Here is a 26,945-nt window from a genome sequence, read left to right as displayed (position 1 = left end):
GGATCCTCCCTTACAGCAGTTACAGCATTTTGTTAAATTATTTAGTGTCAGGCATAGAGGAGTAAATATTCATACTTTTCTATTTAAAATTTAGAGCGCAGGAAAAGAAAAGATAAAGTAGTTTGCCTGGTATTAGACTATTCATGGATATTTCTAAAACAAAAGTAATATCATGTTTGTTTTGTGCAATAATATGATCCTTTTTGTTCCAGAAATTGAAAATTCATGGCAGCTAATCTATTCTATTGCTTATACTTACTGTATGTGATACTTGCTCTCATGACATTTCACACGTCAGGTATAATTTTGCTTTTCTCATTTCTCATGTTCTCCCTGCCATCGTAGAGTATAACGCCATCATCCAAGGCAGAAGGAGGAGTTGCTTATTATCCCTTAACTGACTCACACCCTCAGCTTCTGGATTTCAGGCACTTAGGCACTCTCAGCTAAATATTACACAGCATTTTAAATTGTTTGCTTTCATTCTCATATTGACCTTCACACACAGCAAAACCCACAGAAAGATTTCAGCTGATTTCACTAGGCTTTTAGTCAAGCCCAAATTACTTTCAATACCAAAACAGATGAAGTAGATCAGGAGATTCTCCATTAAATAAGCCAGCTCCAAAAGCCAGTGTGCTCCTACATTTAACGTCCCAGATTAATCTCAGCTATTCATCATGCTGCAATTTCGCCCTTAGCACACACAGCTAGCAATTACTGTATGAGAGCTGAGGTGTCAGAGCAGACACATACCTAACTTAGGATCCTGGAAAACCTCAGCAGCAGCCCATGAAGAAAAGCAGGGTAGGTCACAACAAGAGCGTAACTCTGCATTGAATCAGCCAAGGAAGCAGGCTCATTCCATTGGATGTTCTGGTTAAATGTCTGGATAAAGTACCAATACCCTGGTATGACCTCCCTTTCTGCAAGATCGCTATGCTGCCTTATATGATCACTATACTTATGTAACATACCCTGCAGCTGAAGGATGGGAGTGAGCTTGGAGGTTTTTTTTCCTGGCTTTCTTTGGCTCTTTAGAACTGTGCTGCTGAACTGCTGAGAGATGGGGACAAACCTATGGACACCGCTATCCCTCTGTGTCCCTCAGATCTGCTTTTTGGGGGCAGCAGGTGTACAGGTCCACCGGCCCCAGTAAAGGCTCTCCCAACACAGTTAGCATTAACCAGCTTCTGAAGGTTAGAGACTTGCAAATGTCTTCCTTGTCTCTCTGGTGCTCCAGTCTCCCAGTCTAAGCCCCATCTCGCAAGTACATTGCAGGGCTTATAAAGGGTTTTCAGATCCAGAAATCTCAGTGTTAAAATACTGTTTCTGAACCTTCAGAATTATATTCAAGTGTATCACAAAAGTGAGAAAGTGCATCCTAAGGAATCAAGAACCAGTTGAGAAAACTGAGCATTTATAGCATCAGTAGAAAATCCCACTAAATCCTTAGTAATTTAAAATATTGATGAAATACTTGAATTATACCTACAACTAGCATAACCATGCATGAATCTGCAACAAGGTTAAATTTTCCACAGGAATGCCAACCCAATTCCTTCTACGAGCTCACTCTATGAAGAGGAGTGATTTGGCAGATATCTTGAGGAAAAAAGACCAAACAACTCCTTAGCTACGTTGCCATGGAAATACAAATACAAACAGAGCACCTCCTGCTTCCACAGGCTCCAGTGGTTCACAGCTCAAAGACACTGTAGAGCATGAGATGTAACAGACCCAGGAGCTCAGGTAACAGCAGAATTCAGTTGCTGCCCCCTTTCTGAAACTTCTTCTGAAGTTTAGATAATTTCGTTAGGTTCAGCATGCTCTTGCTGTAATGTTCTCATTATTTTGTATTTGTGCTTGGCTCTGCCCTTCTCTGTTCCAGCTGGGAATAAAAGCAGGAATCTGAAATGCCATGGGAAAGGTTGGGATTTTTCCCTTTTTTTGACATGAAATAGAGAATTCCAGAAACCTCTTGAGTGAGCCTGTTTTTATAAGGTTCTTAGCCTGTTTTTTGGATAACCAAGCAAGTCTTTTCTCCATTAAACCACCGAGCCTTTTGAGGGGCAGCCAACTGTCCATAACACTCAACCGTCAAGTTTTCTTCCCCCTGTTTTTCCCTCTGAAATGTTGTTAGGGTGGAACTATTCCAGCCTGCTTCAGCAGACACCCCAATGCCTCCTCCATTTCAGTATGCTATGGAAGAGAAACTGAACCAAGCGCTACATGGAAAAGTTATCAGTGAGATCAAAGAGCCAAGCAGGCAAAAATCATAATCCTACATACTTATTGGATGTGTAAGAAGCTGAGTAAATGAGAATTTAAGGAAAACGGTGTTTCGTTAAATGCGTTCAGTAAAACAATCTGCTGCCTTTTATCAGGGACAAAAGTTGTAAACATCCTGTAATTACTCTTCTCTATCTGCAGTTTTATTTTTGCAGAAGAGGGAGAAGCTGTAGTATCACCCTGCCCTTATGCAGCTTGTATCCTTTTTTATACATGTTTTGCTATATATCAAACTGCTGAGCTTGTTCAAGCTTCAGATGTGTCAGATGCTTCAGACTGGTTGGAGTCTCCCCCAGAACAGGAGCACAGGTGTTCACTGTGGAAATATTAAAATATTTTACATACATAATCTCTCCCCAGACAGCTACAATCAGCAGCCTGTGCCCTTTTAAGAGGCTCTCCCAGGCTTGGCAACACCTTTTTTAAACAGGCAGTTTATCTTCTGATAAGAAGCAGAAAGACTTCATTTACAGTTGTTTAATGCTATTAGAGCCTATGCACGTAGTTTCCATAATAAGATAGGAAAAACAAGCCAAGGCTTCTGCGTAGGATTTTTCTGATCTCCAGGATATAGGAACACACCTATGGTATCTTGGTGTATGAGTCATTGGGCTGCTGATGTCACAGAGCATGTGCTGCTGGGCTTGGGTAAGTGATCGAGAGAGTTCACTACAAGACAATAGCTTCTGGTACACTGACGTATCGCCTGCCCATTATACAGTAGTAACCAGGAAGAAAGTTATTGTAAAATGTAAAAAAAATTACATTTAGAGACAGAAAAGAAACATTCTCTTTGCCATTTGTAATGTGATGCTGTTAAACCTGCGGGAAACATGTGACTGTAGTGCAGAGCATGGAAAATCAAAAGCAGCTCTGCCCTTTGTCCCCCCATCTGTCTCACTGCCACTGGGCTCCCTGGGCAGCCTGCAAGCCTGTGAGGCTGTGGCACCCATGGCATGCCGCAGGCGACGAGCGAGCGCTGCAGGAAGGGCTGCCAATTTTAGCTGTTCCTCAAGGTCTCGGAAAGTTTGTTCTTAAATATGGCTTAGCAAACAAAGCAAAAGCCACACGCCTGAACACTTTGCAACCTTTAAATGAGAGTCTCAGCTGCTGCCAAGACTAGCGTTTACTATCCAAACACACAACTGTGTGGGTGCTATCAGAATGCGCACTCACACATCCCAGACACACACAGGGGGAGGAACGAGAGCAGTTTGTTTCAAGAGAAAAAGCATTAAGGAACGGCTGAGCCCATGGACAAATGAACACGAGGCTTCACAGGGGTCCCTATCACAGGTGGGAACACATAGTGTGCCCCCATGGTTTGCAAGGACAGCTCTGGCTGCAGCAACAGAAGTAAAAATAAGTGCTGCTGGCCACGGCAGTGAAGGGAAATGGGCTGCCTACAAACATATTGAACATCCACCAACCAGCTATGCTCTATGGGTCTCTCACACAAAGATAATAAATTAAATTAGTTTGATTAGATGAATGGCCATTTTGCTTGCCTGTACACATGCATGTGAATTATCCAGATACTAATCTATCTGGATAGAATAAAAATGAATGTTAGTTCTGTTAAGTAACCAATATGGTTTCTCTCTTGGTTAGGAAGGAATCCAGATATTTCCTCTTTTTGCTACTTGGATTTTTGTATATAGCACGATACATTGCTTTTCTCTATGGAAAAAGGGGGAAAGAATGTGCTTGAAGTGAGAAGTCTTCTCATCATTCTCTTCCTAGAATGCTCCCATGCTTTCTTTTGGTGGAAGAACCCATACAATTAGCAACCAAGGCACTGGTCCAGTTTTACAGAGTTTGACACCTAATGAAGGTAATACATGCTGTTTGTCAAAGCCGGACCGTGGTACACCCAGCCCCACACAAGGCTTCACTGTCTCCTCACTACACTTCCCACTGGAGCAGCACTACTAGGGTTTCGACACACCATGGCATACCTTTCTGAGACCTAGGCTACTAAAATACAATGGCATTTCTGTGTCAAGGTCATTTTTTCCCCCTCACATCCAATGTTCCCTCTTAAACTCTCCATTACAAGATCCAAGTCCTGCTCCCTGGGATTTCCAGAGGCTTCTTTCTCTTTAAACCTCACTTCTCTATTATCCTATGGAAAAAGCAGCTCCAGCCACTCTTCCTTCTGGCTGGTGAGGGTAGTCCATTCCAATATCTTCTAGGATCCCATTTTTTCTGCAAATAGCTCTTTCCCTGCTCATTCTCTGTGCTTTCACCTTCCAAAGAATTGTCACTGCATGGGACTATCCATAGCACACACCTGAACTCTCATTGGCTCAACCCACTCTTTCCTTAGAAATCGGGACTACTGGGAAATAGTTACATGTTGTTACCCGTATGAGTCCTGAAGCAGCAGAAAGGCAGGTTCATATAAAAAACTGAAACCAGGAAAACTATTCCTGTAAATTGGACCAGTCATATTCTCTGGTTTTGCTATTCAAACTATCCATCATTTGAAGTAATGCTGTTAGTAGTATTTAGAACTTCTGATTTAGAAAGAAGCCATGCACTCAGCCACTAGACTTCATTCAGAAATAGCAAATGTGCATTAGTCATAAAAACCATCATTCTTTTCTCGATAATTTGCAAAAAAAGGGGGAAATGGCTAAGCCTGATAAATATTCACTATAAATAGTTTATATCTGACTGATGAATGGGTGGTTAGATGGGCGATCAGAATATGTTCTTTAGAAGATCTCTAGACAACTGCCTTGAATATTCATGGTGTCATGTTCACAGGTCATGGCCCATTTTTCTAATAGCAGATATGAAGAGCATCTTTCTCTCTCACAACTAAACTATATAGAAGTACCTAGTAGAAATATTCTGCCAAAACATTCACAGGTTTTACAGATTACTTTGCAAATAATTATATAAGCACATGAAGAACATATTTTTCTTATGCCACACAGACTGAGGGTTTAGGCATTAGCCTGCTGCCTAGTCAGTCCTAGGGGAACCTGGGCTGTGCAGCTGGGGTAAAGCCCTCTCTCAGAGGCTCCAAGAGGTACACTGCTTGCTGTGGTTGTGCAGAAGCTGGGGTTAAGAACTGGGACATTGGTAAGATTACCTTGGGACAGGATCAAAGGTCCCTTGAGGAAAGCATTCTTGAGTGAACAAGCAATCATGTTCAACCATCAGATTTGCCTTTCTGCTTGCTTGTAAATAATCCTTGATAAGTGGAAGAGGTAATTTCCTTGGCTATGGCCAAGGATCATTTGACTCCTTTCCGCTAGTCCACAACTGGTTTCGAGTGAATATCTTTACTGTTGTTGTTGTTGCTGCTGTGCTCAGATACGGGGTACACAATCTGCAATCACAGGGCTAACACAGGCTGATGAGCATACCTGACAGAGTCACTAATGCTGCCTATATTTCACTCATGTTCTACAGCTTTTTGAAAAATATCTTTCTTGGCTTCCCTCAGTATTCCTGCCTTTACAATGAGTCTTATTCAGATGCTGAATGAAAAGCATAAAATTATTAATATTGATATCCTGCCTAGTGGTTTTGATGGATTCCAGAAGAGTTGCTCATGACTCAAGATATCAGTGGTACTGGTATGACAACATCATTAAAAGTAATACAGATGTGGAGTGTCATTTATTTAGCATTCCTCTTGCCTAATGAAAACCAGAAAGCACCAACAGCTGCATGACCTTATTTATTTATTTATTACTCAGAAATCATGTAATTTGGGACTAGTCTTCCACAGCATTTTTATTGGTGAGCTGGCTCAAGTTATATGGTAGTGTGATTATTTACTGGTTAAGGGATCGGGAGCATAGTGTTCTCCTCTATCCTTCCAGTTGCAGGGAATGATGATGGAAGAAACAGGAAGAGCCAGCAGATCAATACCTTGCTCCAAGCCGGGTGTCACCAGCAGAATTTTGGGTCTTTTGATTATGGGTTTGTTTACACGACACCAGGCTTCCTGGCTACAGATGAGGTAAAGGTGTCTCAAAGTGGGAAAAGGATCTTTGCAGAGGAATTAGCAGGGCTCATTGAAAGAGCTTTAAACTAGATTTGAGGGTGGAAAGGGATAAAACCACTTCTACTAGAGATAAGCCTGGGGGCAGCATGCCAAAGTTTAAGGGACAGTGTGCTAGCATGGCCCTTTGGTCTGCTGTCTCAGTGGAGGCTGGTGATCAATAGCCATGTGGCAGCAAAGACACAAGGGTTATTGACATGATAGAAACTACACAAGTACCTGAGAATGGTCACATAGGAATTAAGGCTTCTCCCCCCAGGAAGGTGGAGGGATCAATAACCCAGCTGAGTGCATCCACACCAGTGCACGCAGCACGGGCAACAAACAGGAGGAGCTGGAAGCCATTGGGCAGCAGGAAAACTATGACATAGCTGCCATCATGGAAACATGGTGGGATGACTCTCACAGCTGGAGTGCTGCCATGGAGGGCTGTAAACTCTTCAGAAGGGATAGGCAAGGGAGGAGAGGTGGTGGGGAAGCCCTGTGTGGTAGGGAGCGTTTTGGTTGTCTAGAGCTTCGTGGTGGTGACAATAGGGTTGACTGTTTATGGGTGAGAATCAGGGGGAAGGCCAACAGGGCAGATATGGTGGGAGTCTGTTATAGACCACTCAACCAGGATGAAGGAGATGAAATATTCTATAAGTGGCTGGGAGAATGCTCAGAATTGCTAGCTCATGTTCTCATGGGAGACTTCCACTTACCAGATGTCTGCTGGAGATATAATACAGCTGAGAGGAAACAGCCTAGGAGGTTCCTGGAGTGTGTGGAAGATAACTTCCTGACAGAGCTGGTGAGGGAGACAACAAGGGAAGGCACCCATCTGGACCAGTTGCTTGTAAACAGAGAAGGACTTGTGAGTGATGTGGTGGTTGGAGGGTGTCTTGGGCATAGCAATCACAAAATGTTAGAGTTTGTGATTCCTGGAGAAGCAAGGAGAGGGGTCATCAGAACTGCTACCTTGGACTTCCAGAGGTCAGACTTTGGCCTGTTTAGGATCCTGGTTGACAGAGCCCCTTGGAAGGCAGCCATGAAGGGTGAAGGGGTCCAGGAATGTTGGGCATCCTTCAAGAAGGAAACCTTAAAGGTGCAGGAACAGGCCATCGCCATGTGCTAAAGGTGAGCCGGTGGGGAAGAAGACCATCCTGGTTGAAGAGAGAGCTTTGGCTGGAACTCAAGGAAAAAAAGAGAGTTTAGGACCTTTGGAAGAAGGGTCAGGCATCTCAGGAGGACTACAAGGATATTTTGAGGTTATGCAGGGAGAAAATTAGAAAGGCAAAAGCCCAGCTAGAACTTAATCTGGCTACTGCCATAAAAAGCAAGAAAAAATGTTTCTATAAATACATTAGCAGCAAAAGCAGGGCTAAGAAGAATCTCCGTCCTTCATTGTACGTGGGGGGAAACATAGTGCCAAAGGATGAGGAAAAGGCTGAGGCACTTAATGCTTTCTTTTGTTAAAGAAAATGTATTTTGAATTAAGAAAATTTAAATGCTGAAACTGCTAAATGGCAGAACCAGGCCTCAGCCGTTGTATATCCCTAATCCAAGGCTGGTTTAAAACTTGGCCAAGTTAATCAGTAGGAGAATAGAGAAACAATAGATGATCAATTTGTGTACACAGGTGCTCCAAGAAACGCAGGTGTTTTCAGAAAAAATAGTGTATGTGAACAGGAATTGCATGTTCAAAGACTAAGTGTGCTTAAATGATTGTGTGCATTAAAGCCGCAGAAAGAAGATCATGATCCGAGGAGGACCTTGGAGCCCAGGCAGAGACTGGAACTGGATAGATGAATTAACTGGGACAGGCTTAGATGATGGATTCGCAGAACTGACAAGACCAAAGGAACTTCTAAAAACTTTGGACGTTGGGTGATGGTTTGATAAGTCTATATAAGCTGTGCTGTACCCCTTTGTCCTCTGCCACTCACTGGGGTGGTGGCCCAACTCTGAGTTGTGACTAAAGCAAGCCCAGTGGTGCCCACGTCTGTGTGAATTTTTCCTTTAACATTTTGCCTCAGTCTTTAATATTAAGAGCAGTTGTTCTCTGAGTACCCAGCGACCCTGAGCTGGAAGACAGGATGGAGAGCAGAATGAAGCCCCCATAACCCAAAGGAAAATGGTCAGTAACCTGCTACACTGCTTAGACATACACAAATCTATGGGGCCAGATGGGATCCACCCAAGGGCACTGAGGGACCTGGCAGAACTTCTCACCAAGCCACTTTCAATCATTGATCAGCAGTCCTGGCTAACTGGGGACATCCCAGCTGATGGGAAGTCCACCAATGAGATGCCTGTCTACAAGAAGGTCAGGAAGGAAGATCCAGGAAACTACAGGCCTGTCAGGATGACCTCAGTGCTGGGGAAGGTTATGGGGCAGATCATCCTGAGTGCCATCATGTGTTATGGACAGGACAACCAGGCAATCAGGCCCTGTGGTTTATGAAAGGCAGGTCCTGCTGGACTCACCTGATCTCCTTCTGTGACAAGATGACCCACTTAGTGGATGTGAGAAAGGCTGTGCATGTTTTCTACGTGGACTTTAATAAAGTCTTTGACAGTTTCCCACAGCATTCTGCTGAAGAAACTGGCTGCTCAGGGCTTGGATAGTTGTATGCTTCACTGGGTAGAAATCTGGCTGGATGGCTGAGTCATGGAGATAAATCCAGTTGGTGACCAGTTACAAGTGGTGTTTTCCAGGGCTCAGTATCAGGGCCAGTACTGTTTAATGTCTTTATCAATGATCTGGATGACAGGTTTGCAGATGACACCAAGTTGTGGGGCAGAGTGTTGATGTGCCTGAGGGTAGGAGGGCTCTGCAGAGGGCTCTGAACAGGCTGGATTGATGGGCCAAGGCCAACTGTATGAGGTTCAACAAGAAGTGCCCGGTCCTGCACTTGGGTCACAACAACCCCATGCAATGCTACAGGCTCGGGGAAGAGTGGCTGGAAAGCTGCCTGGTGGGAAAGGACCTGGGGGTACTGGTCAACAGTTGGCTGAACATGAGCCATCGGTGTGCCCAGGTGGCCAGGAGGGCAACAGCATCCTGGCTTGTGTCAGCAACAGTGTGGCCAGCAGGACCAGGGCAGTGACTGTCCCCCCGTACTGGGCACTGGTGAGGCCCCACCTCAAACCCTGGGTTCAGGTTTGGGCCCCTCACTACCAGACAGACACTGAGGTGCTGGAGCGTGTCCAGAGAAGGGCAACGGGGCTGGGGAAGGGTCTGGAGCACAAGTTCTATGGGGAGCAGCTGAGGGAACTGGGGGTGTTTAGTCTGGTGAAAAAGGGGCTCAGGGGGGACCTTAGTGCTCTCTACAGCTGCCTGAAAGGAGGCTGTGGGCGGGTGGGGTCAGTCTCTTCTTCCAATTAATAAGTGAAAGGACAAGAGAAAATGGCCTCAAGTTGCACCAGGCGAGGATTAGATTGGATATTAGAAAAAAACTCTTCACCAGAAGGGTGGTCAAGCATTGCAACAGGCTGCCCAGGGAAGGATGGAGTCACCATCCCTGGAGGTATTTAAAAGATGTGTAGATGTGGTGCTTAGGGGCGTGGTGTATTGATGGATTTAAAGTGCTAGGTTAACAGTTGGACTTCATGATCTGAAAGGTCTTTTTCAACCTGAATGATTCTATGAATCTATGACCAATTACACAAATTGGGAATGCATTGACAGGAGAGGATGTGAATAGATTCCCTACAAAAGCAATTATATATTTATATATATGTATGTGTATATATATATATATAAAGTATAATAAAGTAAACAGGAAGAAAAAAAAAATTATGTCCTGAAGTGAGGAGGGAGAAAGAATAGATTACTTGATCTCAGGTCAGCTTTGTGCTATGGATGTAAAGCAACCATGAACAAAAAAAATATCCCAATCCTAAAACCCAAACCAAAACCAAATACAATCTCAGAATGCAATAAAAGGGGCATTTCAGTTACTGAATGGCTAATAAACCTCATTAAGATCACATCTGAAATACCTTGATCATGAAAAAAGTAATACTGAGATAGGTGCAGAGATGGCTACTGAGATGTCTGAGAAATGAAGTGAATCCGGTGGGAGAAGGCCATAGGAATTATTTTACCCATTTGCAGGAGGTTAACTAGCCAGGTAAGGACTGCTGTCTATCAGTGCCAGAAGGCAAACAGGGGAGTCACAGGAGTAATCTCCACTCATCCACCACACATGCATGAAAACAACTGGGCATAAACTGGCTGTGAAGAAAGTAACACAGGGAATTAGGGAAAAGTTTTTACTGTCAGACTGATACTCTATAGAAATAATAAGAGTAGAAAACCAGTTTGGTTTCAAGCTTGAGTTGTTAATTAGTGAGCTGAAAAGATTTTTATTGTGATAGCAGAGAACAGGGCTTGAAAATGTAGGTTTCCTCCAATTGCACTACTTAATATTTGTTGAATTATACTTGCAAGACCTGAAAAGAACATCTGCAAGATATGGAGAAAATAAAGGAATCGCTCTAATGCAGCTCATATGAATTAGGCAAGTGCTTAAAACCGGCCAGTTGGATCCATATGACTCTACTGGAAGCCAAACGTTGCTGTCAGACCTGAGTGATCCTGAAATACCTCATTGTTCCTCATGGATGCCCATTGGTTCTGCTGAGGAGGGTGACACAGAGCTGGCAGTCTGCTGGTGGGCATGTGCAGGTACCGCTCTTCCCCCTCCAGCCCCCTCCACCACCACCCCAGCATGACCTGAGGCTGCTGGCACACAGGGTTTCCCGGCAGGCACAGACACCCTCCAGCAGCTGTGAGGCACCTGACCCTTTCAAACTGAGGATAAATGCAGGGGTTTGGCAATATTGATTTATGGTTGAGAACAAAGAGTGCTTAATTAAGTTGGCAAAGATAACTGTATTCATTTGTTTAGCAAAGATGACCAGGGCACTGAAAGGCTACTTGATTTCAGGTGCTTAAAACAGATGAAGACCACTAGCTTTCAAACATTGTAAGTAAAAGGCAGAATTTTACCCATGCACCATCTATTAACCCTTTCATAAGCAATTTTCTTCAGCTGATGCTGAAATACCGATTCATGCACATATCAGAGTTATACTGACAGTCAGACATAACCAGATAAAGGAGTATCTGAATATAATCAAGAATCTGGAAAAGACCCAGAAAATATATGGCAACAATATATGTGACAACTTTCCAACAATTATTCAGCATGCCGTTTTTACACTAGTGCCAGATGAAATACAAAACCCAGGTCCCATGGTAATCTATAAACCACTCAACTAGTGAATGAAAAAACAGACTGGAGTGCAAGCCAGTCAAAAAATAACAGTGAAATATATAATGAATACTTAACATTAGTGGGTCATGCAGTATGAGTGGATACTCTGCAGTTAGGGGAGACTTGGAGAAAGGTGACAGAAAATAGACACTGAAATAGAAAATCTCTTAAAACTGGAACAGCTACAAAGCTTGGAACTATACATCTTAGAAAATCTTTAAAAAAGTTACATTTCTATTCTCTGTCATATGAAATAAGGGCAGAAGCATTTACCTGTATCAGGAAGTAACAGGTATAAATCTTGTTAGGCAATTTGATCTTGGAATTTATTGTTCCAGGATATCAGTGAGGCCAAAAATCTAGATAAATTGAAATAATGATGATATTTTGAGAAAGAAAAAGATATCCAGTATTGCAGCACTTCATATTAATATTACAAAAACACAGGAAAGGGTATGAAATAATTTTCCAGAATTTATCCCAATTGTCAACATTTCCCAGGGACAAAGAAACTCCCACCTATCAGATGAGGTTCTTGTGGGTTTTAATTATTATTTTCTTTTATTTACCTGGCTCTAGCCATCTACAGAACAGATGCAAAAAGCTATTCTCGTATATTGGCAATTCCAACATTAAAACTTACACAGAGAGTGGGAGGAGTCATCAGGAAAATATATTAGCAGAAGAGAAGATGAATCGCAGTTTAAAAGTTTATTAATTCTTCTTGCTCCACTGATGGCCAGAAAATCCACACTATGTCCTTTGCACTCTGCTGAGGAATACACCCAAACCTTCGCTGTGTTCTAGCATTATGGATTAATGAGGCTATGACACAGTTAGCTAAGAGCACCCACCTCCCTGCTAACCTTACAGGTCAGCCAAGACAGTTAATACATCAGACTCCACGGCATTTCTTGGCGGTTGTAGGTCAGGCTTTTTGCCAGCACTTACCTACTAAGTGCACTTAAAAAGAGTATGAAAAATAAGAAAAATGGCTGTCAGGTAGAAATGGATATAAACTGAAGGGACAGGTGGCTTTAGTTAGAGAAAACACTGCAAGGACTGTCCCCAAAGATTCTCCAGAAGCCATGTATTTTAACCTGTTCATTCCTTCTCTCCATTTTCAAAAGGCTATAAGCTAAGCTCTTAGGAGGCAGGGATGGTCTGTTGACTGGTCATAGGTGTGTAGAGCCATCTGAGATGCATTTTGAGCTGGCAGATACAACACAGGACCTATGGGAGGGGGGCAGGTACCCTTCCACAGGGGCAGTCAGGCTACTTGTGGGTATCTCATATGGCAACAGATGTGTGTGGGTGACTGAATCTAGCCCCCAGGACAGACAGTTTCAATGGAACAATATTAATTTATTATTCAGCTGTCTGAATGTGTAGCTGAAAGTATAATTCAAAACCATAGTGCAGCATAATTAAAACTTGTCTGTTACCCAGATTTTATAATTAAAAACAGGGAGAGTGAACACCAGTCTCATATGTTTTGCTAGTGCTATTCAGGGATCAGATTGTAAAAATTTAGCCTTGGTTCTGAATTAATATGGCATGCTCTTCACCAGCAGTTAGGATACTTTATGCTCTCCGAAGTCTTACAGAGGAGGAGAGGAAAACCAAGAATTAATGAACATATTATTACCCCTATGGAACCTATATAAAAGAAACTTGCACGAATTTCTTTACAAGTGCTACATAATTCTAAAAATCCTGACTCAAACCAAACAATATTCTCATATTGATGTCTGCTAAAATAAAGGGCAATCAGTCAAACCTGTTATCTCAAAAAAATATTTTTAATGTGTTTTTTGTTAGTCATCTGAATATCTACTGAATTCATGAAGAGAATTTGCTATCTGATCCAAGAAGGCACAGCAGTATGGAACTGCACTGATATACATCCTAAAGTTCAGTGCCTTTAGTCTAGGAAAAATAAAAGCCTGGGAAAGAAATGTCTTAACTTTCCCCTGACAGGATTTTGCATATTCTTTTTCTCTATTGACAAGAACTGATATCACGTTTTATCAGACAAATGCAAAGTGTTACTTAACTCTAGTTTAGGGTTGAACAATTTCATGTAAAACATATCTCCCTGTAAAATTCTTAGTGGTGTTTGTGGCTTAGTAGTCATATTCCCATCTCCCCATTATGAAAGATATTTTCTTCTTGTCGCTATGCGAAAGAACAGCACACAAAAAAAGTAATTCAACATCCAGGAAAAACAGTAAAGCAACAGCACAAAGCACTGTGGCATCACCAAGTGAAAAAAAAAAAAAAAAAAAAAAAGAAAGAGAGATAAAAGTGGCAAATGTCTTTGTTGCTGTTTCATGTGTATGGTTAATTGTAACAGAGGAAGTCAAACTTTTCTGACAGAATTGAAGACTATTTTTAGAAAGGGAAATATCTGACTATCATGAGATAAGGAATTCCAACAATGCAGACCAGGAAGGTCTTCAACATGTAGTTTCTTCTTGTAAAGTAAGAATTAGTTTTAGTGGTTTATTAGAAGTAACATTAGTTCCATGATTCCTACTAAGTGTCAGTAATGTACAGGAAATTGGTATATAAAGGCAGACAGATTAAGTCAATAACCAGACAGACTCTGTGTGTGTGCGCACGCACATGCACACATGCTAACAACACTGAAGCAATCATGAGTACTCCTGATGACAAAATTGAATAAAAGCCCATATAAGATAATGGTAACAGATGTCATCTCCTGCAAGCATCCTGATAGTTTACCATTTTCCCCACTTGACATTATACTTTGCAAAAGCAGTACATAAAACTCCACAAATTCTTAACATATGCATCCAAGAAGCAGGAGCAGCCAAGAACTGAGTCTCTATCAATAAGTAAACTCTGAGCAGAAAAGCAGACTTCTCCCTTTTCTCAACCTTTCAACATGCTTATCTGGAAACGGACTTTTTCCCCTCCCTGTTTTCTGCTCTCCCCCTTCCTCCCCACCCAGGAGGTGGAGGAGCCTTGCTGACTCCTGGGTACTGCTCGCTCTTGTTCAGTGCCTACCAAGCTGATCTCCCATCCTAAAACAAGTCAGCTGCACAGCAAGGAAATGAAAAAAGCCTAATTAACCTAACTGCATAGGGAGCATAACGAAGCACCTTTAGCAGACTGTGGTGTGGCTCTAGGTCTCTTGTCTCTCCTCCCAAGAAAGGGTGGGTTTGATTGCTTTCAGTAGTTCATAGGCCAGCGTATAGCTATGCTCCTGTCCTGAGGGCAGGGTGGGAGGATGTTAGCCAAAAGGATGCTGGCTCTGTACCAAGCAGCATAAATAACTTCTCTCTCTTACTTCTGTCATTCCTAATAGAAGATGCCAAAATATGAAATGTGTGGGTGGGGGGGTGTTTATTTCTCCCCCTGAAATTTTGCCTAGATGTGAGGATACAGGCATGGTAGATGGGGGGCCTCTGCCCTGAGTACTAAGCCTCCACGTGCCTTGCTGAGCAATGCTGCAGGACCTCAAAGCCTGCTGAAAAGCTACAGCTTCCTCTAAAGCTTCTAACGCTACCTTAGCAGCAGCACACTTAATGGCATGCATTTGAGAGAACTGGCATTCTAAGCATCAATGAAGCCACTTGGGGATTTCAGAAGCATCAGGAGAAACTTTGAGACTGGGTTTGTTACTCTTTTCAAGGCGGTTGGACTTTACCAGTCATGGTCTCACTATCAAAAAGCTAGATAGCCCCATAGCCAATTCACTAGTACTTCATGCTAGAAGAACAAATCTCACTTGTATACAGTGAAGCTATATAGCATTTTCCTTGCCAAAAGAGCATGTGTGCACAAAACTTAAATATTAATCACTTAAATACTAATAACTGAAAGTATGATTGGAATGATAGGCACTTGGGAATGGTTAAGCATGCATCCAATATTCAACAAGAAATCTCCCCTTGCCAAACATAGACACAGGCCTGGGATTAAAGACTCAAGGTTTCCATCCCCACCTTTGCAATGGCCTCCATGCCTCATCTTGAGCAAGTCCCATGTCCACCCATTTGCTTCCATTGCTTGAAATGTGTAAATTCTACCTCCATCTTCACAGAGTTTTAAGGAGCCTTTTTTATCCATTTTCGTAGCAGTGTTTTGCAATGCTGGCGTAAGACCTTTATGCAAATGTGTAACATACACACCCAGGAGAAAAAGGATGGGAAAACCAGCTCAGCCCCTCTCGAAGTGAAACTGGACCTCCTTGCCTCAACACACCTAGGTAATAAAAGTGTTGACTCCTCCTCCCACTCAACACAGTTATGTAGCATAGCTATTCTTTAGTCAATGTAGTTTTAGATTACCCTCTCCAGTAGGCAATATTATTATGTTTATCTTCCCACTTATCAACGAACTTTCTAAACTTTAAACAGCCTATCTTTTCTCATTGAATAACAAAATAAACAGCATAATTCTACCAAGGCAATTAAGCAAACATTGCACAATATCACCACCTGAGATTGTCAGTCTACCAGATACCTCGTATTGTCCCAGCTAACTCAACTGAAACTTGAAATAATTAGGAAATAGAACAATTTTGGCTCCTGAGCTGTAGATAGGAACAAGCAGGAAGGAGCACTAAATGGCGACAAAAGATGGATGCTGACTGTGGATGTTGTAGGTCCATGTCAGTGATAGATGGAAAGGTTGGGAGGGGATGCACACACAGGTGCCATTGGTGCCAAGTCTTCCTGTGATTCTGGTAAGGGCTACATTTTGGGTTAGATTTTCTGGTTTAAAAAATTGCCAGGAGGAAACTGAGAGAAATATCCATTTGTATTTTGACCTTCCTATGCTCCACCCTTATGCAGGCAAAAATTTTGAGCCTTGAACTAAAAAGGAATCAAATTATATGTTATTGTATCTTTTGAAGCAAAGTTTTTAGGAAGATTGTTGAGGAAACTAACACATAGTTTTATATCAGTCAGAGTTAGGCTGTCATAAAGCACTGAGAAACAGCTGAAGTACAAGAGTGATGACATGGAAAAAGCAGAATGAAAGACGAAGATCATATTCATAGATGAAAGGACAGTAGAAAAAAGTGCTTATTCACCAGAGGAAGAGAAGGCAGATTTTCTCCTAACAAGAACTGAGATTGTGTAGGTAATACTTAGCCCAAAGGGTTGTCGTACACACCTTTGTGTACACGTACTATCTAAGGCTGAATTTCAACCTGGAGAGACAGAAAAAAAGATTGTCTATACTATCCAGCATATTTAAAGGGATGGATATCTAGAATTGACTTAAATGCACAGAAACCTAGACGATTCCTTAATGAAATACAGATATCGAACACCTTTACATTTTTTGTTCATTTCTTCTTCTTTGCCTAGCGATACATTCTAATTTTCTATTTTGCTGAGTCTCACTTTGAATGTAATAGTATGAGGAGGCTGCCATTCATTCCTGTTGAATGTCTTATGGCCTCCTTGGAACAGACTTTCTTTATGTCAGCCAGCTTAAATATCCCCCTTTCTTACACCTGTCCTTGCCAACGGAACAGGTCAAAACAGAATGATTTTTCTTCTCTTCATTTTCTCATACTGAAATTTTGAAAATATTCAGGTAGTTTCAGTTCCTAATTATCTCCTTTTATCTCCTTAGATGACTCATCTGGGACTCTTTGCAATCCATTTCCTGCAAATGCCACAAGTAATTAGGTCTCCCTGTAGAGTTATATCATTTTTACTGAACCATACCCATTACAACTGCATTGCCCTCTACAGGTTTCCTCCGAATTTTCTTGCTAAATAAATGCCTGGAAGGAGCATTCCAGGAGCAATTGAATGTGAGCTGAAGTAGTATCACCTCACTTTTTGAGGTCCCATCCAGCTCCCTGAGTGCTTCTCAGTACAAATGACATGTGCAGTGCATCTCTCAGGCACACCCCTCTGCACGCCTCTCCGTCACACCACCTCTGCCAGCGCCCTTCAGCTCTAGCATAATAGAAAATTAGACCAGAATAATTTGTTTGAGATAATTTAACACAATTGTAGACAAAGCCTTTTCAGCAGGCTTCGTGTCAAAGTGGCGATAGTTTTACATTTGCAATTAGGCTGCAAGCAACTCCCAGTGTGTTGTTTCTTCCCCAGAAAATTTGGCCCTGACGGGTGCCAAGTCCCAGTCTCTGAGATGGATGGATGTTGCTCTTCCTCCCTGGCTGGTGTCAGCTCCTCACAGCAGGAGTTCTCCCCACACTCCCAGGTGTATGTGGGGCGTGACAATGCAGCTGTCTTCCTGATACATCCAAACAATGATCTTATCTTCAGCCGTTCTTCTGGGTTCCCCCAGCACCCTCCTGCTGCCACCAGTGGCTCCCCAGCCAGAGCTCACTCCATGCTGCCCTTTCCCGAAGGCACTCGCTGCCTTCTGCCGATCTGGGAATGCCTTTATATTTGCATCTTTTAATCAGTCTGGATAAATGTTGTCAGTGTAAGACTGCTACTGCTCGCAACCTCCTAAGGTTTTTAACGTGTTACCACATGTTCCTGCAATATGGCTGGCTCACTCTGCATTAACACAAAAAAGACACACTGCAAACCCATCCAACTGCTTTTAAAATCAAAAGGAATTTTTCCACTGAGTTTTATAAGAGCTGAATTGAGGCCTTGTGACTCTGCTATGGCGAAGTATTTACACACATGCAAAACTATAAGTATGTGAAGAAGCCCTATGAATTCAATAGGCTTCTGAGATGCCTAAGCCCTTCAGTCAAGGCCTTAATGGTTTTTTTAAGTTGCTTTAACAGTGCTCCTGTTGTACAAAATAAAACCCACATCAGAATTCCCTTTGCTCCTATGAAAGGAGTAAGTCTTTATATTATGTATAGATGCTTATATATAATGTGCCTGTTTACATATATGTATACACACATGTATATACGTATACTACCATCTCTTCTGCTATTTGTATTCCTGGAAGTAAAGCTTGTATCTTATTTATATGACTACCTGCAAACTCCAGTGTTTGAGTCCACATTCCTTACACTAGAAAAAGCTTCCTTTTGAATGCCCTTGTCCCGGTGCTCATGGATGCTCTCCAAACTGGAACACTCTCACACAATAGACAAATAAAAAGCCTGAAGAACCTGAGAGGTAGAAATACTGGCCTTGGAAAGAGGAAATAAGAAATAAAGATAGTGGGGGAGCATACTGAAAGATTTACCTCAGACACCGTCAAAAGGAAGAGTAATTTCCTTTCCTGCTTTAGGGCAATGTTTATTTAGATTAAAGTGTAAAAGGTGCAGTGGAAATAAACATCTTCTTTGTTTTCTATAGAATCTTCAAACAGACCTGCATCTTATAAATGCATTCAGGGTAAGTTTTAGGTCTTCTCCCTCCATTCCCTTTCCCTTCTTTATCTCTTTAAAATAAACACAAAACAAAACAAACCCCACAACCGATAATATAAAGGCTTTAGCCTAAAAATTCCTTACTGAGATTGAGTGATTTCATGCATATATATGCTGAGCAGCTGCAATCACAGGTGACTCAGAAAGGGGCAATGCAACATTTCAGCTGCAAAGTCTCCAAAAATGAAATGAGAACAATGAGACTTTACCTTGGGGTAAGGGCTGGCAGATTAACACCGGAAGAGAGACTGAAATGGAATGTCCCCAATACTTCAGTCTCTGATGGAAAAGGCTGAGTTCCTGCATTGCCTCACTGAAGAACAGGTTCCTGCAGGTTCACTGTAAGTCATTTACAGCAATATAGAAACAGATGGTTAGGTAGACAAAATTTTCTATTTAACTAGCAAGTTGTTTCTGCTCTGGTTTTATTTGATTCTCCACAATCTATAAATAAAGTCAAATCAATAACATCTGTGAACATCACTGCCCTTCTCCTCTGAAATACCCCATAACCTTCTATAACTTACTTTATTGCTATTAAACCTCATGTCAGGCTATCTTAAAACTTTTAGTCCAACAGGAAATAATGTCTGGATTACAAACATTTGGTTTTTTTACAGCAGGAGGCAGGCAGGCAGAGGAGAAAACACTCATATTCAGGAGTAGTAAAAGGATTATAGCAGTTGGGCTTTGAGGGGTTTCTTTGGAGTCATGTCTCTCCTTCAAGTGCAAAACACCTGGGAAGGCAGCCAGCCAGCACAGACAGGATCTAGAAGGTTAAAATCAGCAGAGAAGATCACCAATTTATCCTGCCAGATCCTCTGTTAAAAACCTCCGAGGGGCTTACTTCCCATGCCTGTGGCTAACGTTGCCTGTGGCTAATGCTGATGTCATCAAGAGCAGGTGCGACTTGTGCCAGGACCTGAGAAAGTTTCGTCAGTAGCAAAGCCACTTCTGTACCCTTAATGGCTGGAGAGGTCATCACCACAATAGTCCAAGAGCTAGCCCAGTATTGCATCTGTGCTGTGCCGTTTCTCATCAGGGACTAAAGAAGCTCAGGGATATTTCCAGAAGGCAGCTGGCAGAGGCAGAGGCTGGTAGGGGGAGACTCCTGTGGCTGGTGAGGTCTTATAGTATGGCTTGATGGGTACGTTGCCTTACAGCACACCACTCACAGCCTTGCTGGGATTATAAAATACCAGAGGTAGAATTCTGGACTATGACTCGTTAAGAGACAAATACAATTTTTTTTCGGTATTCTCCATTTAAAGTCTCTGAAATGAGAGGGCTGAGGTCAGTGTTTTGCATGCCCTGGCTCTGGCAAGAGGACATGTGTGGTGGTGACAAGCTTTGAGGATAGAGTCGGAGGACCGAATAGGGCAAAGGAAGGTAAACTTACTGCAGTTCCAATAATATCGGCCATTGGGAACAGTCCCTGTATTTAGGAGCTGTCTAGGAAATAGGTGATAGGAGCAGAGCCACAAAGCAAATTAACAGCTATCTGTATATAATGACCAAGGGTCTAGTTCTTGAGCTTATTCTTTTGCTCTTTCTCAACATACTCAGCTATTTTCCCTCCATCCACTGAAGGAAAAAACTATTTTCTTTAGTGCTATTAATTCCCATGTCTGTACATGCCAGGCATTTATAGATCAGACTTCATTTATGGAGTAGGTGTGGTAATAGACTGGATCTACAGTCTTCTTTCTGAATGAGGTAAAAATTTATAATGTTAATGGACCCATTTCTTCCCAAAATTTATTAATCCCTCCATGAGGGAGCCTTATATGAACCCATTTGCACACATAAACTCTTTTTCCTGTGTCGCTACCTTCTCACTTTTCACTTAGGTACAGGAGAATTGACAGCCACAAATCAAGCCCATCCTACACAGTTGCATACCTCCATCTCCGCACCTGAACATGGAGCTAAACACACAAAACAGTCATACGCAGGTCAAGTGGGGTGCAAGCCTGACAGACAGTTGGAACGGTGCAAGCTTCCCAGGCCTGCGTCTGAACCTCATGTAGTTGCAGTATATCAGACATAAGCGTGCATAACACATGAATAGCAGAGAATTATCACTAAGAGGTCATTAGATTATACTCTCCACTGTAAGTTTTGAGCAAGATCATATCAGGCACAGGCAGTGTATACTACCATAAAGTCCAACCCAGCACTGAGAGCAATTTAGGCTAACCTGTGCTTCTTTGTCCTCAGCTCACTTGAAGCACAGACATGTTTAGTTACAGACGATGTAAGACTGATGAAGTAGCTCCTCCAGGGCTTCAGTCCTCTTCTCCCAGCTGAAGAGCGGTATCTGTGAAGCTTGCCCTAGCCTGGCTTTGTGTATATTAACATATCAAAGGTGCATACATTTCCAGGCATTTTCCTTGTCTTGAATGAGTTCAGGATCCAGTGCTCTGTGTGTATCCTGCAGCCAAAGCACAGTTTTCAGCAGCTTTTTTAAAACCCACCTCTTAGCATTTGTCCCTCCAAAAGCCTTTGGGCTTTGTGTATTAGCCACCTCATATACTCTAAGAAATGTTGAATACTTGATTATATTGATTAATTTGGTTAAATGGTTCTCACAAATGGGGTCATTTCTCACTGTGTGTGCAATTTCTGTTTATCTAATGATTTCCAGTGTATGCTTCTAAGAGACTCAGGGGCTGTACAGTCAGAATCCATAACACATGATCCAGAAAAACTAGTCTATTTTCAGCAAGCTTAAATCAGTTATGCAGAGATCCACTAGAGATTTCTAGTGGTTAGCAACTGAAAGAAGTTGAAAGAATTTATTTGCTATGACAAAATTATTAATATCACTTGATAATTATCATGGACTGATGCTATATTTGACTGTCCATGTTCAGTACCATGTTGATTTGTTTTTTGAGTCTTATTCTACCAAATACCTAGACATCCTTTCTGAAACAAGAAAAGAGATCACATCTCTAAAATGTCCCATTTTTGTTGGCAAGTTTGGAAAATAGATCAAAAACTGAAGCCATGGGTTTATTTCTTCTAAACAAAAGATTATCACAGAATGCTGAGATTATTTTTCATGCCCTTCTTCTTTCTTACTTGCATACTACCTCCCACACCCACCTCCTAGCAAATCAACAAGCTCTGAGAGCAGTCAGTCCCTACTTCAGTGACTCAATCTCGGAGCATTAAAGCCTTAAGCTTGGCAGGTGTCCAGGATGAAGAAATTTTAACAAATCTCCCACAAAGAGCACTCTAATCATAGCAAGCACTGAAGCCTTGAACATAATACTTCCTCCAGATATATGATTTCCAATTTTCTTAATGGTCTCCTCTCAAACATTACAGTATGATATTGCAAATGTTCTTTTAAAAATCCCAAGTCCTCCCCCAGCACATAACCAGTATGTACATTTCATAAAGAAAAAGAAATAATTTACTATTCAATTCTGGCTTCTGCTGAGAAGTCTTCTTCCAAGTCATCATTTATTGGAAAATAAAAAAGAAATACCATGTTCAAGTTATCTTTCAGAGATGCCTCATCTTATAATTCCCATTGCAACAAGAGGAACATACTTGCACAAAACATTGTTGTTTATCTCTTTTTGGGTGACCTCATTGAAGGTTTTTTGGAAGAAGATGGGAATGCAGACTGATTTACTGGTAGCTGGAGTCTTTGAATTTCACACAGAAATTCAAATGGTAGATTTTATAACTACAGCTAAAGAGCCTCTATCCTATAAGTCATTTCCACAAGTATGTGCTCAGTTGTCCTGCACCACACCATGTACTCAACCTTCCCGCTTTCTTTTACAATAAAAGCTGACACTGCTTCCTGACAGCTACATTCGGAGCAAAGCTATTTACAAATAAATGCAATTGCACCCATTTGTTCATACCTAAGGGGTATGAACAACATCCAGCTAAATTTTACTGCATATCTATATTTAGGCCATGTTAGAACTGTAGAAAAGACTCTGGATATTGCTTATCCAAGGCCTATAAATACATCTCTATGAATAATTACAATTCAGTTACCTAGGGAAAGATATATTATAGAAGATATTCTCCTTATTCATTGCCATAGTTATGCCTGTCACTTTACACACAAATTATATGTAAGTGTAGAGCTACATTAAGCAACAATTTCAGAGGACTTTTCAACAGATACAAGTAATCCTTTTTCTTAAAGTTTTTTTCTGTCTGTCTACACCACTGAAACTCATAAACTTCTCTGGTTATTTTGGGCATTATTTGTTCTTCGAACATTGTTCTTTAGCATAAAACTATCATACACTAAAAGAAAGAGCTGTGAACAAGCATTTTGTGACAGTGTGGTTAGTCCTCTGCAAAAGGCAGACTATTGAAGGCAGAAGTGTCAGAAGAAATACAAAGGTGCAAGAAGAAAACAAAGCGTTAAAAACTCCATAATTTATGCAGTGTACTGACACAATATAAATTACTGCAAAAGAGTACAGTTCTCCCTTTCATAAGGCTGCATGCTAATCACAAAGCACATAACAATCTTAAGGAATCAAGGACTATGGGATAGCTCTAGAGGAGGATCAGGGAATTCAAACCCTTTCGGTAAAGGGTACTAAACATCCGTTCATCCAAAGCATGTGAAGTAGGGAGCACCTGCTATGTCAGCCAGTATTAACAGAGAGAAAAAGCCCTATGTCTCAGTTACTTATCTGATATGAAATGTTGTAGTTGTGTTCATTTCAGCTGCTTATTTATATTAAAAGAAGGTCTTTTCTGCATTCCCCATCTCAGACAAATACGTCCACGTCACAGCGATCCCTTGCTACTTCTGGCATACCACAGTAGCAGGCTGCACATGAGTTACTGCAACTCACCTTTGAGCTGGCTGTTTCAGAGTTAAACTGAAGTCAATAGAGCTCTTTAGCTTACATTGTCCTTCATATTTCTACAGTTTACTCATGCTAAGTATCCGCTTTTCTTGTATCTTTTTTTTACATCAGTGAACAAAAATGCCTTTTAAAATTTTTACCTTTTTTAAGTGTGGAAAAAGTAGTGTCTAGAATACTTCGAGCAGATATCTCCCTGAAATCTGGCACAGTCATTAAAAAAGGATACAATGCACAATTCAGTAAATGTGGGAAGAAAAAGTTTTGGTGAGTCTTGAGTCATCATTCACAAAATTAATGAATGAGATGTCCAAAAGTCACCATTTCCAAGTTCAAAACTGATGAGTAAACCTTTCCCTTAAATGATTCTGACTGGTTGGCCAGTGGCCAATTCCCCACATCCTAGACAACAGACATAACTTCAGGATACAAATAACCCTCCTGGTAGAACTGGCATACATACTTCTAGTGGGGGAATAACATTTGGCCATGACCACTGAGGAATGAATTTGTCCCTTTCATTTAAAAATGAATGGTGTTCTAACTTGAAAATAAAATAATTGTTTTTTAAAACCTATCTTCCAGCTTATATCTAAATATTTTTTGATAAGCACATGCTTTTAGGAAGCAAGGCGTGGGACTGGGGAAGATGAAGGAACAATTAAAGAGCAAAGGAAAATTAAGCCCTGTGGTTATACTAATAAAAGAATGATAGTGATCATCGCCTCCACCCAGCTTTAATAGCAGTCTTTCATAAATTTTCCATTAAAATCAAATGAAACATTGGCTATTGCCATTTTAATGAAATCCTTTGCAGCTGCATTTCTCTCAGCCCAGTGTTAGTATTAAGCATTTAGTGAGTTTCTTTTAGAAGTTAATTCAATAGTGCTTGCCATTATATAGCTACGATCTCATTTTCATTTAACCACTGAGACATTATGATCTTCCAGAATGAGACTGTTTCAAAAGCTATAAAGATTATTTGCTGAAGTTTAATAATACTCACTTGGCCACGAGCATTAGTTTCAATGAATAGTCAATACTTTCTACATTGGAATATCCTGACATTAAGTAGCCAGCTATTCATTTGCAAGACACCATAATCTTTTTATTAAGCAACTTTTGCTGTTTTATGTCCCCCTTTCAAAGTAACGTAATTTATGAGTGTCTAAGTATGATCTATTCCTAACATTTAAAATAAAACATATTTCAGAGTTGGTCAGATCATTCTTGAATTACATGTCTTCTGGAAATAATTTAATAGGACTAGTTCAATGAAGAGTTGAAAGATTTTTTAAAAAAACAACCTCACTTGTTGATTTAAGACACTTTTTGTGGCAGTTATATTCAGAAATGTTGCAAGATTGACTTTTGTCTTAAGCAGTTCCTTCCAACAGTATCTGTGGGAATGGGGAATTAGGTTTCTTTTTGTATCCTGGGTATATACATAGATTTTGAGATGTTTTTCTTTATCAAATAAGCTAACAGAGCACATACAGAAATATTAGATTTTTCACTGTAATTTTTTTCTGTTAACCACCTGCATGGTCTCCTCAATATAGTATTAAATTGCCACTCAGTCAAATGCAGCCCTTCAGAAGCAAATAAATCTCATCTCTGTTATGTAAGCTGGATCTTATTCTCATTTCACAGCATCTCACTTTTGGAAAGCTGGTTCCTTGGCATGGAAAAAGAATCATAGAGTAGTTTTGGATAGTAGGAACTTCCAAAGGTTATCTGGTCACACCTCCAGACTATCAAGGTCCTGCTACATGCTAGCTTTGACCTGCCATCTTTAAATCACTGCTGACACTGGTGTCTGTGAACGTTCTGATTTTGAAGTCCTATTGCCCAGGTCATTGATGAGGCCTCTTAAGCAGTATCAGCGTCAGGTATAACCCCTCAGGAAAGTCACTAGTACCCAACAACCAACTGAATTTCAAACCACCAACCACAACTCTCAGAGTGTAGTGGTCCAGCCAGGTCACTGACCTTGTTGTCCACCGATAGTCTATCTCCCTGGCTGAACTGCAAGGATACTATGGAGACTGTGTCAACTGTGTTGTTAAAGTCAATGGGAATGACATCCACTGCTCTCCCCTCATCTCATCAAAGAACACGATTAGGTCAACCAGTCACAGTTTTCTCTTGATGAATCTGTGCTGCTGTTCCCCCTCACCATCTTGTCCTCCACATGCCTAGGCATGTCTTCTGGGATGATTTGTTCCACAATCTCCCAGAGACTGAGATGAGGCCTGTAGTTCCCTGGGTTTTCCTTCTGCCCTTTGAAGATGTGTGACACTTGACTTCTTTAATCTCCCAAAATTGCTATTACCTTTCAAAGAGGACACTTATCTCCCTCAGAACTCTCTCCATGGACTTGTGTATGTCTAGTTCCCTTATTTGGTCTTGATTTTGATCATTCTTTACTGTAAAGAGTACATAATTTCCAAAAACTTTGCAGAGATGTTGGAGGCCTTAAAACAGACCTTGCCAGGAAAGAGCAAGAGAAAGACAACACTGAGCACATCAGCATTTTTCAACCTCTTTTTCATTAGGTTGTCTTCCCATTCAATAGGGACACATTTTGTCAGGCTTTCATTTTGCTGCCAACATACCTGTAGAAATACTCCTTGTTACCTGTTACATCCCTCTCCATTCTCATGGTCAGATGAGCTTCAGTTTCTCTAACTCCATCCCCACATGTGTGGCTGACATTTCCATATTCTTTCTTTGTTAGCCCATCCCTGTTTCTACACCCATACACTTCCTTTTTCATTTGATCAGAGCCAGGAGTTCCCCAGTCATCCAGCCTGCTCTCCTGTTATTCCTGGCCATTTTCTTATGTATTGGGATGGATCATTCTTGTGCTTTAGAGAGATTGTCTGTGATGAACAATAAACTTCCTTTACCTCTAAAGGATGAAGTCCTCTAGCCTTCAGGAAGGCCTCCCATGTGATCCTGCTTGCTGGTTCTGTGAACAAGAACAAGTATGTTCACCTGAAGTCCATGTAGCTGCTGTCCTTGATTCCTGTAGGGTGTTAACCACCACTGTCTCATGGTCTTTGTAGCCAAGGCTGCCACTGACTACCCCATTCCCAACTAGTTATTCCCTGTTCGTAAAAAACATATCCAATAAA

The 26,945-nt window shown here is 41.4% G+C and overlaps 1 long non-coding RNA gene across 1 annotated transcript in view; it reads right to left on the bottom strand.

The window, feature by feature from the left end:
• LOC308064360 overlaps positions 1 to 26,945 on the bottom strand; it is a 97,683-nt gene that overhangs the window by 13,236 nt on the left and 57,502 nt on the right. Inside the window, exon 3 of the long non-coding RNA XR_013928344.1 lies at positions 1 to 26,779. This exon is cut by the window's left edge and continues 13,236 nt beyond it. This is a non-coding gene — a long non-coding RNA (uncharacterized lncRNA). The remainder of the gene's footprint in view (positions 26,780 to 26,945) is intronic.

This window comes from Falco punctatus, assembly GCF_963210335.1.
Source record: "Falco punctatus genome assembly, chromosome: 5".
NCBI lineage: Eukaryota > Metazoa > Chordata > Aves > Falconiformes > Falconidae > Falco > Falco punctatus.
This window is presented reverse-complemented; position numbering and strand designations above follow the sequence as displayed.